General features: G+C 39.0%; 1 long non-coding RNA gene across 1 annotated transcript; it reads left to right on the top strand.

The window, feature by feature from the left end:
• The first annotated feature begins 372 nt into the window (after nt 1-372).
• LOC125695896 (uncharacterized) lies at nt 373-12,344 on the top strand. Its single transcript, XR_007378082.1, has 5 exons — nt 373-447; nt 7,170-7,263; nt 10,011-10,064; nt 10,760-10,908; nt 12,084-12,344. It is a non-coding gene; the product is annotated as an uncharacterized LOC125695896 (long non-coding RNA).
• The last annotated feature ends 1,787 nt before the right edge of the window (nt 12,345-14,131 follow it).

Genomic DNA, 14,131 nt, shown 5'->3' with positions numbered 1-14,131 from the left:
TAGCCTAGGACTGCTTCTTTGAGGCATTTTGTTGCCACACTGAAATTGTTTCAGCAAAAAAATGAAAGAATGTCATATTTTACAGCAAAATGTTGTCTAAAATGGCTGGACAGGCTTACAGTAATTCTCTATCATTTTTATCCTCTATAGCAACATTCCAGATATTTTCCCGTTGTATTTTCTTTCAGGAGTCCTCACAATTGTCATCCATAACACACAGCTGTATGGGAACTGTTGAATCATGACCTGAACCTCTGATTGATCACCTGAGGCAAGCAATGAGTCAGCCCTGGAGCACAGGTGAAGGCAATTCACCTGTGTGATCAGAAGAGATGGAGCCTGGCTGCACCTCTCCTAGACCCCATTTAAGGGCTGACTGCCACTAAGGAAAGATTTCTCTCTGGAGATTGCTCCTCTTGGACCTTTTTCTGTGAGCCTAGGACCCAGGTAAGCTTTGCATTCATTTCTAATTATTCCTCACTAATGCATTAATCTTTCCAGTCAGCTTCTCTATATAAGTATACTTATGTGTATCGGTATACTTGTTGATTATACAGTAACATAAAGTGTTCTTTCATTTCTGACAGTCCTGGCATGAGGTTAGATGAGGCTGGTAGTGAGGGGGTAACGTGGTTCCTGCAGTGAGATGTGCTGGTTTATCCATACATCAGCTTTCTCTGTTTGACAATAATAACACATTCTGCATTGACCAGTGGCCAGAAGTATACCGACACATAGGCTTTATGTATGGGTCACAGAAGTCACTTTAATTTCAGTTAAGAAGCTTAGCAGACATGCATGACCAGCACCAATGCAGGTTATACACTGCATCAAATATTATTTGTATACTCAAACCTGAAGTTACAGTAAGTGTCTGAAATAGGCTTTGATTGCATGTAAGATTAATCAGCAGCCCACATGTATGCAGCTGTGAGTCCCCCACAGCCTCATTGTGTTGATCTGACCAGAGCTCTTCCAGGTTGAGCCTTAGTCTCTGGGTTCTGTCAGGCATCTCAGTGCCACTGAGGACTGGGGAGCTCAGCATGTCAAAACCACTCCACACATAGCCCTTTGAAACTCTGATTTCCATAACATTATTTAGTGGGTGAATAACTGCTTGAAGGGGTCTTTTGACCTTGTTGTCTGGAAGCTTACATGATGCATTGCGTTAGGCTCATCATCAGGTGACGAAAGACAATGTGCTACAGGTAGGTTGTATTTGTAAGGAGCCATGTCATCCCAGAGAGCAGCTATGTTAGTGTTTGCAGTCGTTCTGCCAACTGGATTTTAGCCGTGAGAGCAAGTGAGCATTACAACAGCGGATGCTCTACTTCAGACAAGGGATTGAGTTAATCTCTGCTAAGGCCTTGGGTGCTTCCTCAAGGCCTTGCACTTTATCTCAGTGCTCTCTGGGTTGGGCTTTTGCCAGGCAGCAGCTGTAGCAAATCCCTTGCACACTGGTGCTGATAGAGGAGATAAAACATGAGGCAGGTACCATCACTGTGCAGGAAAATCTGTGCCATGGTGTGTCTCACTGATGCTCCTTTGGTGTCCTGTACCACTCCTATCCAGGAAGAGGTGTGAGGGAGAAGGGTTTATATGCTACAGTTACATGGAATCAGTCTTTCTCACAACTCTGTTAGCATATCTCATACAAAGATCTTCAAACCTGCTCTGAGCCAGCTACGCTTACATTTCTTCTGCAGACTCTAAAATTTATCACCAATACTTTTATAGCTATGGAGGCATTTTAAAGCTCTGGAAATGCCACTGACATTTGATCACCCTGAGATCTCCAGTGGAATGTAATTTTTTGTAAACCTAATGCAAGTCTGGATCCAGATTTATCTGCTGTTCGGATATTTGTTTCAGTCTATTTACTGCCACCGTTATGCATTTAATTCGCTCATAAACATTATTGTACTTATTCCTGTCATATAGGGCTGAAATTATTGGGTAGCTTTCAGTGACAGGGAATGCTATCAAAAACTGGAAGGAAAAAGGAAAGAGAAGTGCCTTACAGTGGGGAAAGGTACTTTGGTGGTTAAAGACAAGAAAAAGCAAGCAAAGAAACAAACAGTTATCAACGTGGACATTTCAACTACCAGTCATCTTCTTTCTTTTTTTTTTTTTTTTTCCTTAACTGAAGCTGTGATGAGGCCAGCTCTTAAGTATAATTCCCTTCCTCGTGCAGATGTCTGTAGTGATTGTGGATGAGGAAGGTAAAAATTCGATAAGAAAAAAGAAATTGCATTTTCTATACACACAAGAAGGATTAAGAATGGGCTATTTGCAAAGTGTTACCTTTTCCCCCACAGAAGTTACATAGGAATGGGATACATACATGGAAGTCAAACCCAAAGTATATTTTAGAAATTTTACACCTGATGAGATTTGATTTGTGTTGTTTCCAGTTTCACAAAATTTATGACATAATCTGAGCACACAGCTGGGCCTTTGTGAACAGTAAGTTTCTGAAGTATTAATTCCACCACTATAGACTTTGTAAGTGTTTACAGCTGTGTTAAGGTTGGTAAGTAGCAAGGGAATTCTCAGCAGGAAATATTACATGAATAGGATGTTATAAAAGTCTGATGCTTCTTGCGTGCTTGGCTGTAAATTTCCAGCTTAAATTTGTTAGGGGAAAAAGAGAATGTAACATGGAACTTATTTGGACTCTTTACTGCTGTGCTGGTGGAGAGCTCATCTCAGCAAAATCTCTCATCCAATTCCTTTTCTGAAAGAGCAGCTCTGGCTTGGTGCAGATGCGTGTGGTGTGTAGCATGACTGCAGGGCCTGTGTTTCTTCAGTGAGGTCCAGCTCCAGCCTCAGGAGCACAGGCTGGCTTTCAGCAGAGGGTGTTGGTCCTAGGACCTAGATTTCAAGCTGCCCATACTTCTTGCAGTGCTTCTGTGCGCATTCTTACAATGCTAACGTGTTTGTATGAGGAGTTTGTAGCCCCAGGAGAGCACTGAAGGCACTGTGTTACAGACCTATAAAACTCCCATGTATGACTAAATTGCCATTTAATAGAAAGCCGTGGTGGCTGTAAACAGGAAAATGGTATAACAGTTATAAATAGTTCACTTCTCAGCAATTGCTGTGGAAGAAAAAGAGGGAATTACTTGAAACAACTCAGTTCAGGTCCCTGGCTGAAATAAGTCAGCTGCTTTGCCAACCCTTGGGAGTCTGAGTTCCACACTACCCCTGCTAACAGAGTGCTAGGCCAGAGCCATGTGGCTCTGAACATTGACACAGAATAATGAGGTGGTCTGCAGTAACAGTGAGGTAAAACATTTACACTTCTTTTTTTCTGTTCTTCTTCTGAAGGCTTAGAAGGAAGTTGCCAGCTCCTAGATGTGTACAGGCTTTAAAGGTCAAAATGTGACTCTGGGTGCACATCAAAGAGTTTCTTAGCTCTGGCTACTGGCTTACACCATCCATTATCCCATGCAATGCTGTCACTGTCCCACCAGCACGTGCTTCTATCACTCTCTCCTGCATTATCTTCAGCTCTGCTCTTTCCATTCTTCTGTCAACCTACAGCTATGCCCTATTCCTGGTACTTTCTTCCCTCTCTTTTTTTCTAAAATGCGTTAGTTCCAGACAACTTCAGCTCACGAGGAGCTGCTCAGAGCTGTACCTGAGGCTGCTGTACCATGGTGTTCTGCTTCTCCTGCATCACCAGGGGTCAGAACAGTGGGCACTGGGGACAAGGCAGCACTGAGGGAGTCACCAGCATCCCCAAGGATGAGAGGCTGCAGATTGGCTGCAAGCATGGGAGTAAAGCACCCAAATAAGCAGAGTAGTTGCTTAACCTGCTTACATGTTGGCATTTTTGCCCCAAAGCATAGAAGTCTGCCAGGCTATGGTACCTGTTATTACCTCTTAAACCTTGGAAAGCACAGTGTTTTGTGATGTCTGTATTATTTTACTTTTTAAAAAGTCACATTTGACATCAAGTTCCTCTGCCTTTGGGTCACCTTGTATTCTATACACCCTTTAAGTCTGTCTCCCTGCCTGAGAACTGTAGGTTAGATTTCTGAAATGGCAGAGCCATTCAACTGCTCTTTTACTCAACTTCTGCGTATCTGAGATGGGAGCAACAATTTTCTCACAGCATTAGTGTGCCATGAACTACAGCGAATGTACTTTATAAACAGGAGAAAGTACAATAGAGCTGCTATGAGTCATGGTAGATTCAATACACATAGTTTATTTTTCTTACTTTTCTGTGCTTGTAGATGCTAATTCATGATAGATGCAATTGAAACATTTGACATTTCTGTTTTTCTATTCTGCTGGGCTCCTTTTGCTGTTTTTCTTTACGTTGTAACTCTTTTCTGGCAAACTTGTTTTGAGCTTGATTGTGGGTAGGTACTTGTGCATGTGACTATTTGTATACTAAAGTATAACATCTATACTGAAGATCTTAATAAGAGAAAAAGATAGCATTTACTTATGCAAATGTAAGTATTTGAAGGTTAAACTCACACAGTAGATCTAGTTAGTAATTGTTATGCTATGAAGAGTCCTTATAAAAGCCAAAAGAAATACCTTATGTTCAAATATCTAATAATTAAAATCCCTCAATTAGCATAACATTGCAATGCTAGTTTCTTATTTGAACAGAATGATGTGTATGGCACAAGTAGCATCTGTAAAAATGTCCTACTTACAGTTTATCGTTAAAAACACATTTCTTTCAGTGAAGTTCACTGTGGCCAGAAAGAGAGACTTGCTGTGCTTTCACCTGTGTGTACTTTGGCCAAGGTAGAATGCGATGCCAGCTCTTTGACAGTAATAATTTGCAAAGCAAGTTCCTTCTTCTCAGGCTATTTCATATCATTCATTTGCTTTCATCTCTATCCCAGACAAGATTAGGGATGGAAAAATGTCCTCCAAGATTTGTCACTAACCATGAGTTGTGTATTGCAGCATCTTTTCACTGCCTTTAAAAAAAGATGAGGAGATTAAAAACTGTAGTATATTACACTGACAGATGAGATGGACTATTTTTTTCCCCTTATATAACTGGATAAACAGTTTTGTAGGAAAATAGTGTTATTCTCTGCAGCAGTATGTGCATAAGTAATTCTCAGTAGAGATACCTTTAATAACAGAAAATGTGAAGTGAGTTCTGCTGTATGGCTTTGACTTCCAGTTCTAGCACTGGAGATGTACGCTGAGATAATGTGGTACCCTGTACTGCTTCAAACCTGCAGGAAAAACTGCTTTCCTTTAAATGAGTATCACACGTGTCTACATCTTGCTGCGATGATAACTCAACGATTACTTCTCCAGCGTTCAGAACTCTTAATATTTACAGTGCTGAACCTGTGAATAAATGAAGGGTCAGACGCCCGAAGAATAGGAATGAAAGTAACAGTTATGTTGTTTGTGATGTTTCTCCAGTTTCATTCTTCTTTGCCATTCCTCACAGGTTTTAGCCAAACAGAAGCCCAGCTCAAGGTTAAAAGCCAATATGAGCCAAATGTGCTTTTGGCTAAACTTCAACCTTCCTTGTTCACTGCCTTGAGTTAGTGTGTCAGAAAAGGGTACCAACCTTGAAAAGAAACACCACCTTAATTTGTCACGTCACTACAAATGGATGCTTGTGATGGAGGAATTCAGTAGCTTCTTAGAGAGATCAACAGATTACAATACAGTTTGAACAGAGCTTTACTAAAAGATTAGAAGCCTCTTTTAATGACTGAGATTAAAAGGCACTGAAAATCTCAGCTGCTACATTGCTTGATTTGCAAAGATCTATGTATGTGGGCGTGCACTTTCTAACCTTATGAATAGATGTAGTTTGGGCTGATGGGGAGGGACAGAGCTGGTGCCAGAATTCCTAAACATACCCAGAGCATCAATTATAAACACTGTGAGCACATATCAGTACTGTTAAAGAGGAGGAGAATCAAAGCTTTACAGCACACTGAAGAAAAAACAAAATCAAACAAAAACTGATGTGGTGAACTGTATATAAGTGCAATGTTTAGTTCAACAACAGAAAATAGGTTATATGTGAAAAGCATTTTTGAAGTTATTTTCAACTGAGCTGCAATTAGTGCAACACGCTCTTAACGAATAGCATGCTGTTAATGCCGTGTGTATGTTGTGACTCTTAAAAGCTGTGAGTTTGTCGAAAGGTATACTAGAATGTGCTTCTACCTGTAATGTTTTTAAACTTTTCATACATATAATTAAGACCAAACATCTGCACTCCTCCAGTGATGTATAATTGGATGGATAATGGTTATCATTGTAACAGTGCATGTGAAGTAATTACTGCAGGCCTCTAGAACTGCAAAGACTTGGGACAAACCTAACGCATTTGCAATATACAGCTGTGCCCTTTGACAGGGATGGGTGGTATATGCATTCAACACTTTAAATATTCAGTTCTACAATCTAAAAGAAGCTTTCATCCCATTGCAGTGATCCTCTAAAGTGGTTCATTTATCAGTACTATGGTTTTGGTAGAAAACTCTACCCCCACTGATTGTTTTGCACTCTTGGTAGCCTGGAGCCAGTTCAAAAAAATACTTTAAGGGTTCTAGACTCCATCAGTCATTACCAGATATATTCCTTGTCTTTCCAGGAGTTGCCCCTTCAGCTCTGAACAGCCTGTATCACTGCACTCATTTTAGAAGAAAAGAAATTCCTGCACAGAATGAATCCAGACTCACTGTACCCATCTCCACAGCTGTGACATCTGGTTCCACTCCCTCAGCCCGGTAGATCAGGTTGCCTAAAGCCCCATCCAACCTGGCCTTGAACACTTGCAGGGATGGGGCAGCTTCTCTGTGCCAGTGTCTCACAACTCTCACAGTGAACAATTTATCCCTATCATCTCATCTGAACCTATCATCATGTAATTTAAAGCCGTTACTGCTCAGATCAGTTCAAACTGATTGTCATACCTAACTGAACTCAGAATAATTTCTTTAGCTTGCGACTAGCTTTGAACATCACTGCCCTATTTAGAAGCTGAAGAAAGGCCTGGGAATTTTCCCTTCTGTAGCAATTGGTCTGTGGAAGATGTTCCTCCTCCATTCTGTGCATCCTTGGACTTTCACAGTGATAAGAACTATTGTCAAAGAAATGACATTTTTTGGGATGACATCATTTGAATGATTGCTCTTCCTCTGTTCCATTTTTAGGTTGCACTTACTGTCAGTAGCAGACTTAAGCTTTTTTTTAAACGCTGAATCCCAAGTGCAGCGGAAGTCAAGGCTGTGAGGTTAGGATAACTGGGTAAGTAGGCCAATAAGTAATTATGATAAGAAGGTTAGTAAAATTAGTAGCAGCAATAAATGGCTGAAGTTATCCTCCTTGAGTTCTTTGTTCTGTGTTTTGTCCATGATTGTTTTCTTCAAATTATTTACTAGAAGCAGCAGAAAATTGCTAAACGCTCTTGCAGTCATAAAACTAAAAATTAAATGACAAGAGAATGTCTATCTCATTTGATGTGAGAAGGGCAATGCAACTAGTGTTTGAGAAGTGGAATGTTTTACACTGAGTGATACAGTAGATAGACATTACTGAGTCCAGAACGGTAGTTGATGCAAATGGAAGGATAAGAAAGGCTTAAGTAGCAACACATCCAAAGCAAAAGAGTGCCTGTAGGTGTTATAACTGAAGAGAGGCACAAGGTTAGCAGTCTGGTGCATTTGTCATCGGCATTTGAACACAGCCTGTGTTCTGCAATAGAGATGTGAAATACAGAGCTCAGCTTTATTTCAATCTCTCTTCTATTATTTGTGGGTTATGATTGGTGCATCTGGGCTTTTTTTTTTTTTTTTTTTACTCCTTTTAGCACTGAAGTCTGGAGGACTTTAGGCCTAGACCAGCATATATGAAGCAGACTGTCCAAATAGGATGCAAGTCAAATAATACATAATTCTCCAGACTTGAAGTGCAAAGATGTTCTTCCAGAACTGGCCCTGTTGCCTAATAAAAAGCATGTAGGTGCAAAGAATCGTGGACACTTGGGTTGAAAGAGAAATGAAAACTACACAAGGAGGGACATAGCTTTGCCATGAAGTTGCACAGATGGAAAATCTTCAAAGAACACATCACAGTTGTGTATTCTGTTCTCTTGCTTTTGCTCATGTGTTGTTATTCTGTCCACAGGACACTAGAAGTTAAAGTGAGAATTAATGCCTATATCCTTGTCCCAAAGATCCCTATCTGAAAAACCTACAGCTTAATTCATTGCTCTTGTAGCCTGGTCAAGTCTGCTGGGTTTTGAGTTTATCTATGCTGGTAAAAGTCACTGGGCGAGGATTATACTCTTACATTTTCTTAAATGATAAAGAAAATAGAGATCATGACTGTGTTATTACATAAAGGATTTCTCTCCAAACAGTTTATTATTTAAAAAAAAAAAAAATCCTCGAACAAAAGTTCACTTGCAGTGGGGAGGATAGGACCACAGGACAGAGTATGATTGCAGTTTGAACTTCAATATGTCCTGCTGTACCCAGGTGATGCAAGAGAAGAGATGTTCTCCGTGGGGACTGCTTCCAGGCTCTGCTCTGCAAATCTGCTGTGGACACTTCCAAAAGTGTCTCACAGGGACTACTCAGGCAACAATACCTTAAGCTTATGAGAAGGGCACAAATTTTCTTTTTGAAACAAAACAATCAGCTTCAGAGACAGATCTACGTGTTAATCTTGAAGTTTACGTGGGAGGATGAACATATAAATTCTTCTTGCTAAAGCATCAGTCGCACAATGCCCAGATGGAGTTTAAATATCTCATGCTTCTGCCTTATGTGATAGTCATGGCTTGGGAAAGTTCAATATCTTCCTATCATGTTCTTAATCCTGTTGGTTTAGAAGACATTTTTCCTTCTATTCTGTATTGTTTAAAAATATATCGCTCTGTAGAGGGTCAGGGCATGTCAACTGTTAAGCTGAATGTTCTATGAATGGAGCAGTACAGTGTCTGCTGTTCTTTAAGCAAGGCTGCCTTCCTACTTATGATCTCATTAGGTTTTACTAGTAAGAGAAATTCCTGAGAAGTCCTGGGAAAGAGAAACAAGAAAACACAGGCACTTTCCTGGAGGAAACCTGAGGGGAAAAGGGCATCATCCAATTCTCAGAGGTGTAATATTTCCAGAAATGTTATTAAAACCACTGTTCTTGAAGATCTTATACTTTAGAAGAATATTTTGTTAGTTAAGATCTGAGGGATCTCAGATCTTCCAGAGAAGGTGCAGGCTTGATCTGGACAGAAGATATCTACATGGGAACAGTTTTCTTAAATTTCAGTTTAGATACAGTTGGAGTCGTTCAAGACCTACAGGGATGTTTAGTTGTGTGCCTAAATGTGACATCAAATTCATCAGAGATGACATGCCTATGTATGCTAGGTACTGTACCATATATGTGGGTCCTGACAAAGACTGTGGTAAGCACTGTGTAAACAGGTAACAAAACCAGTCTGTGCTTCTGGGAGCTTGCAGAAGTGAAAAACAAGTTGTAGCAGATGAGTGAAATAAGCCAAATGACTTTTATGTTCCAAAAAAATCAAAATAATAGTTTAGTTGAAATACCAACTTACTGCTGGGGACACACCTTGTAGCTGATGTTGTGGCACCTACACTTTTGAAAATAAAGTCTGTAAGTAATATGTGTCCTAAGACGTTTATCTGGGCTTTTAAAGCCATTTATCCAGTGCAAATGCATCCATGCATGCACTCAGATATGTATATATACACACACAAACAAGTTCTTACCATAGGTCAAAATACCTTGCTGACAGTAATTACAGGTTCAGAAATAACACTACAGTTCTTTAACTTAATAGAATGATAAACAAATGAAAAACAAGCTTTAGATTGTCTGTCTTTCAGCCAGATCTGGTATTTTTCTGAAGTTTCATCTTAACAGTTCTTCATTATCTGTTGCTTTGTCATGTATCAAAATGCATCCTGCATGATTACTAAAGTGTGATTCACTTGAGTTTTTCATACCTTGAAATATGTTTTCCCCAGCTAACCGTTACCTCTGAGGATCAGCAAGAGGCTGCTGGGTTTCCTGCATGGAAAGTATGTTTTCAACACAAATCTGATTGTGCATGCATGAGGTTTCATGGGTATTCTCTGTGCTGTCCTTGCTACAAAAGTTGATATAGTGGCCTTTGGTTTGATGGCTGAAAGATTCTCTAATGTCTCCATTTAAAACTTTTTGAGAGAAAAAAATATCTTCTCCCTTTAAAATAAAAAGGCAAGAAATGGTTGGGTAATGAAATTATATATATTAAATGCTCTCCCTTCTTAGTGGTTTTTTTCTTTTTTCCTTTTTTTTTTTTTTTTTTTTTTTTTTTTAAATAACAGTCATTCTGTACAGGCTAGATGATTTGAGACTGCTAGGGAGGTAAGGTAGTTAATAAACCTAAGTACTGATACTGATGCTATTGCTTGGACAAATTGTTTCCTACCAGGTGGTTTTGCTTATCACTATAGAAATAAACTGCTACAGTGGGAGTCTTGTTTACTCTTTGGATGACTCCTCTTTCTGTAACTTGTAATTGCTAAGTAGTGGGATGCTTTGCTTTAATACAAGAGAAGAACAGACAGGGCAAAAGTAATAGTGGTGGGAGCAGACACATTCTGTTTGTTGTACTTTCATCTTGCAAAGTAACATGATTTAAGTTTTTGAAATATCCTAAACTGAGGAAAAACTGGACAGGGTTTTGATCTTTTTAGCATTATAAAGAACTTTTTTTTGGTGTCTTGCTTAGCTCTACAGAAAAAATAACATGGATTTGGGCCTGATGAAAGAAGAAAAAGACCAGATTTCTAGAACAATACGAAAGAGCAATGGAATAGTAGTAAGTTTCCAGAGGGCATTTATTTGAAAACAGCTGGCCCAGAATTGAGTAAAATGAAGGTAAGATGAAATACTAATAAAAGGGTAAGATGATTACAATGATATAATTATTAATATCAAAAGTTACTCTGAAACTTACATCCAAGCATTCAGAACAGAAATGTCAGCAGCTATAGTTCTTCCCCAATGTAATGCCATGTTAACTTTCTGTTAATCATTTTTCTATGATTTAATTTGGAAGAAGCAAACAAGTAGTACAGCTTGACTAACAGGTGGCAAGCAATCATTTATGGGGTAGGCTGCAAACTGCTTGTGATCCCACCTGGCCTGTTGCTACTGGTATTCCTGCACCCGTCATCCTCTTCTACTAATACAGACTGACAGCAGACCGTCATCTAGCTGTCATGCAGCTGCTCCATGCCTGCTTGCTGCCACACCAATCGTGTCTTCCTTGCTTTCTCCATTTCTCTTGAGCTTATTCTAAGATGCTGTCAGTGGGGCTTTCTTTCTCCATGTAGATGACTAGTTATTTTCAGCGTGGAAGCTGAGAATTTGCAAGCATACATGGTAAAACTTCCTAGAAGAATGTCTCCAAGGCAACTATTTTAATCTTTTAATCAAGATGATGCATGACAAAATGGTTACAAAAAGTGTACTTGCTCTTATTGCATTCCATAGATTTTGTAGGCCTTTAAGGCAACACTTATAATCTAACTAATGCCAGGATCTAAGCCTGGGCTAATAACCAGATTGTTAGTTCAGTTCCTGGCACAGTTTTGGCATGTGCCAACTTGCACGTTTCCCCAGCAGTGCTTGGATCCAACCCAGAGCTCTGCCTCATCTGGGCACTGATCCCAGATGGCAGGAGATGAAAGCTGGACTTTGTCCTTCAGTCTCAAGGCCAGAGGATGAGCCTTGACCTCTTCTATTTGCTAGTATAGTAGTTTGCCTAATATTCTTAGTTTTGTTTCCAATGAAAAATGCCAATGACTACTTATTGAGATAGAATAACTAAGCATTGCAACCCTAATGTACAGCAAAAGGAAAGGATCCATCTTTGAGGGAAAAGGTGAAGCATGCTTTATGAATTGTTATATAAAATAACCTGTGTAAAGGTCTCGCTTCATGCAACCAAAACTTTGTGTGGAATTGTGTAGGAATTAATGACAGAGGAAATGTTCATAGTACTTTGGAGTAGCTGGGAGATGTACCTGGGGATGATGTTCCCTGTCTAGGTCCTTCATGCTGCAGATGGGCACCAAATCCAAGTACTGCAGCTGAGAGGAGTGATGTGAAAGAAAGAGTAGCAGTAAAACCATGGAAAGTGATACAGCCTTCTTTGTCTTTTTGCTGGTCCCTTCCGATTCTGCGATTTATGTCTCTGCTGGGAAACCTGTAAATGAATGAAGCCATTTGTGGGGATAAGCAAATCTGTGACATTCAACAGCTGGACACAGACGAATGGAAGAGTAATAAAGACTTCTTTGTGAATTGAACTTACTTGCAAGTGTTTTCTTGATGCTGCCTGAAATGATCCAGTGAATTATGTTTGCCACAAAAAAACAAAAAAACAAAAACAAAACAACAAAACAAAAAAACAAAAAAAAAACAAAAAAAAAAACAACCCAAAAACAAAAAAGCCATGCTGGGCTAGCAACTAACCACAAAAAATAATTTCTTTATTTTCTCCATTGCATGTACATAAGAGAGACTATTCTTGATGGCATGAGGTTTTTGGCAGATGTGTTCAGTTTGAATTGAAAGTTATGCGTATCTGCAGATTGAACAAAGAGGAAATCCTAATCTGGTAATAAAGCCTCTTATTCTAATATGTACACAACACTCATAATGTAGGTAAGGTAGGTCTTGTGGCAGAAAGTGCAAGTATTGAGATAAAATGTTTTAAAAACAAATGTGCTGGGGCATTTACTGGATTTTGAACAGGAAATGGAAAATACACATCGCAAATATTTATTAAATTATAATTTGGTGGAGAATGATTTCTTCACTGTGGCCAACGTATTTTGACATTTGTGACAATGCTAAAAACTGAAGTTATGATTTGAATTTTAAAGTCCATGAGTTATTTGACTGCATCATAAAAGAGTGTATCCATGCAAAACATTCTGATAATCAGCAATACTGTGAGAAGAAAATGATGTGCTCTACAACTTAATTTGAATTTTGATCATCTAATTACACTTTTAAAATTTGCATAGTGCACGGAGGGTTCTGCCATCTGTCTTATCCTGCTCAAAAGGTTGGTCAAATTATTGTCATCACCGTTTTTGGAGTACTAACAATAAAACATTTGTCTTCTGCTTACCAAGTGCTGGTGAAAATTGCTGTTGCATCCAAGTGTATATGGAAATGAGATTTGTTCATTTTTATGTGGTTATGTGCAAATATAAACAAAAATATGGAGCCATAAATGTCAGCTTTAACCTTTAGCTTTAAGGTCTCTCTCAGCCTGGAGGGAATGTTGGATAAAAGCGAAATAAAATTGAAATGGAAATATATTTTTTTGGGTGTAATGTAACTTTAGACCTACCAAGCCCATGCAAATAAATTAATAATAACATTAAATCTGCTAAACTAAGCTTTCCAAACAGAAGGCAGCTGCAGACCCGCGTTATGAATGCTATGTCTGTCTCTCAGATTCAACCAGTTGTTTCTCCTTAAAAGAAAAGCACGCAACAAGAGCGGTGAGAATCAAAATAATTTTTTAAGCAGAGAACTCAAATTTAGAAACACAAAAGAGGAGGAATATTTATTTCTCCCAAAGAAAGAACTCTGTCTGCAAGAGGATGTAAATCCTTATATTGTCAGTCTTGTTAGCTGTACTTGTTACCACCATGCCTAATAGCCTTGGTCCTGGAATCTCTCTGCTCCTGTAGAGACTTTATTTCTGAACATTCTTAAGATGAAGAAGTCATTGTGTGTTGTACACAAGATCCACTGAATAAAAAAAATCTACCTTTTGAGTTAATTTTTTTTTAACGTAACATTCCAGGCCTATTGAAATCATGAGCTTTTAAGGTAGCATTAAAGGCATCTTAATAAGCTGTAACACATTGTGACTCCTTGTTCCCTCTGTATTGCTTAATGGTCTTAGCATTTGCTACCATTAGGCTAAATTGAACTAATGCTTGGAAACTTACTTTGGTAACTGGGAGGAAAGGGGGAAATGTCATTCATTAGACATTAATTGTTTTTGCTTTTCATATCTCACTTTAAAAAATCTCTAGAGGAATATAGTGAACACTATGTTTCAATCGGAACA

The sequence above is a fragment of the Lagopus muta genome, chromosome 7, assembly GCF_023343835.1.
Source record: "Lagopus muta isolate bLagMut1 chromosome 7, bLagMut1 primary, whole genome shotgun sequence".
In the NCBI taxonomy this organism is placed as follows: Eukaryota; Metazoa; Chordata; class Aves; order Galliformes; family Phasianidae; genus Lagopus; species Lagopus muta.
Note: the sequence above shows the minus strand (reverse complement) of the source record. Positions and strands in the feature narration are given on the sequence as shown.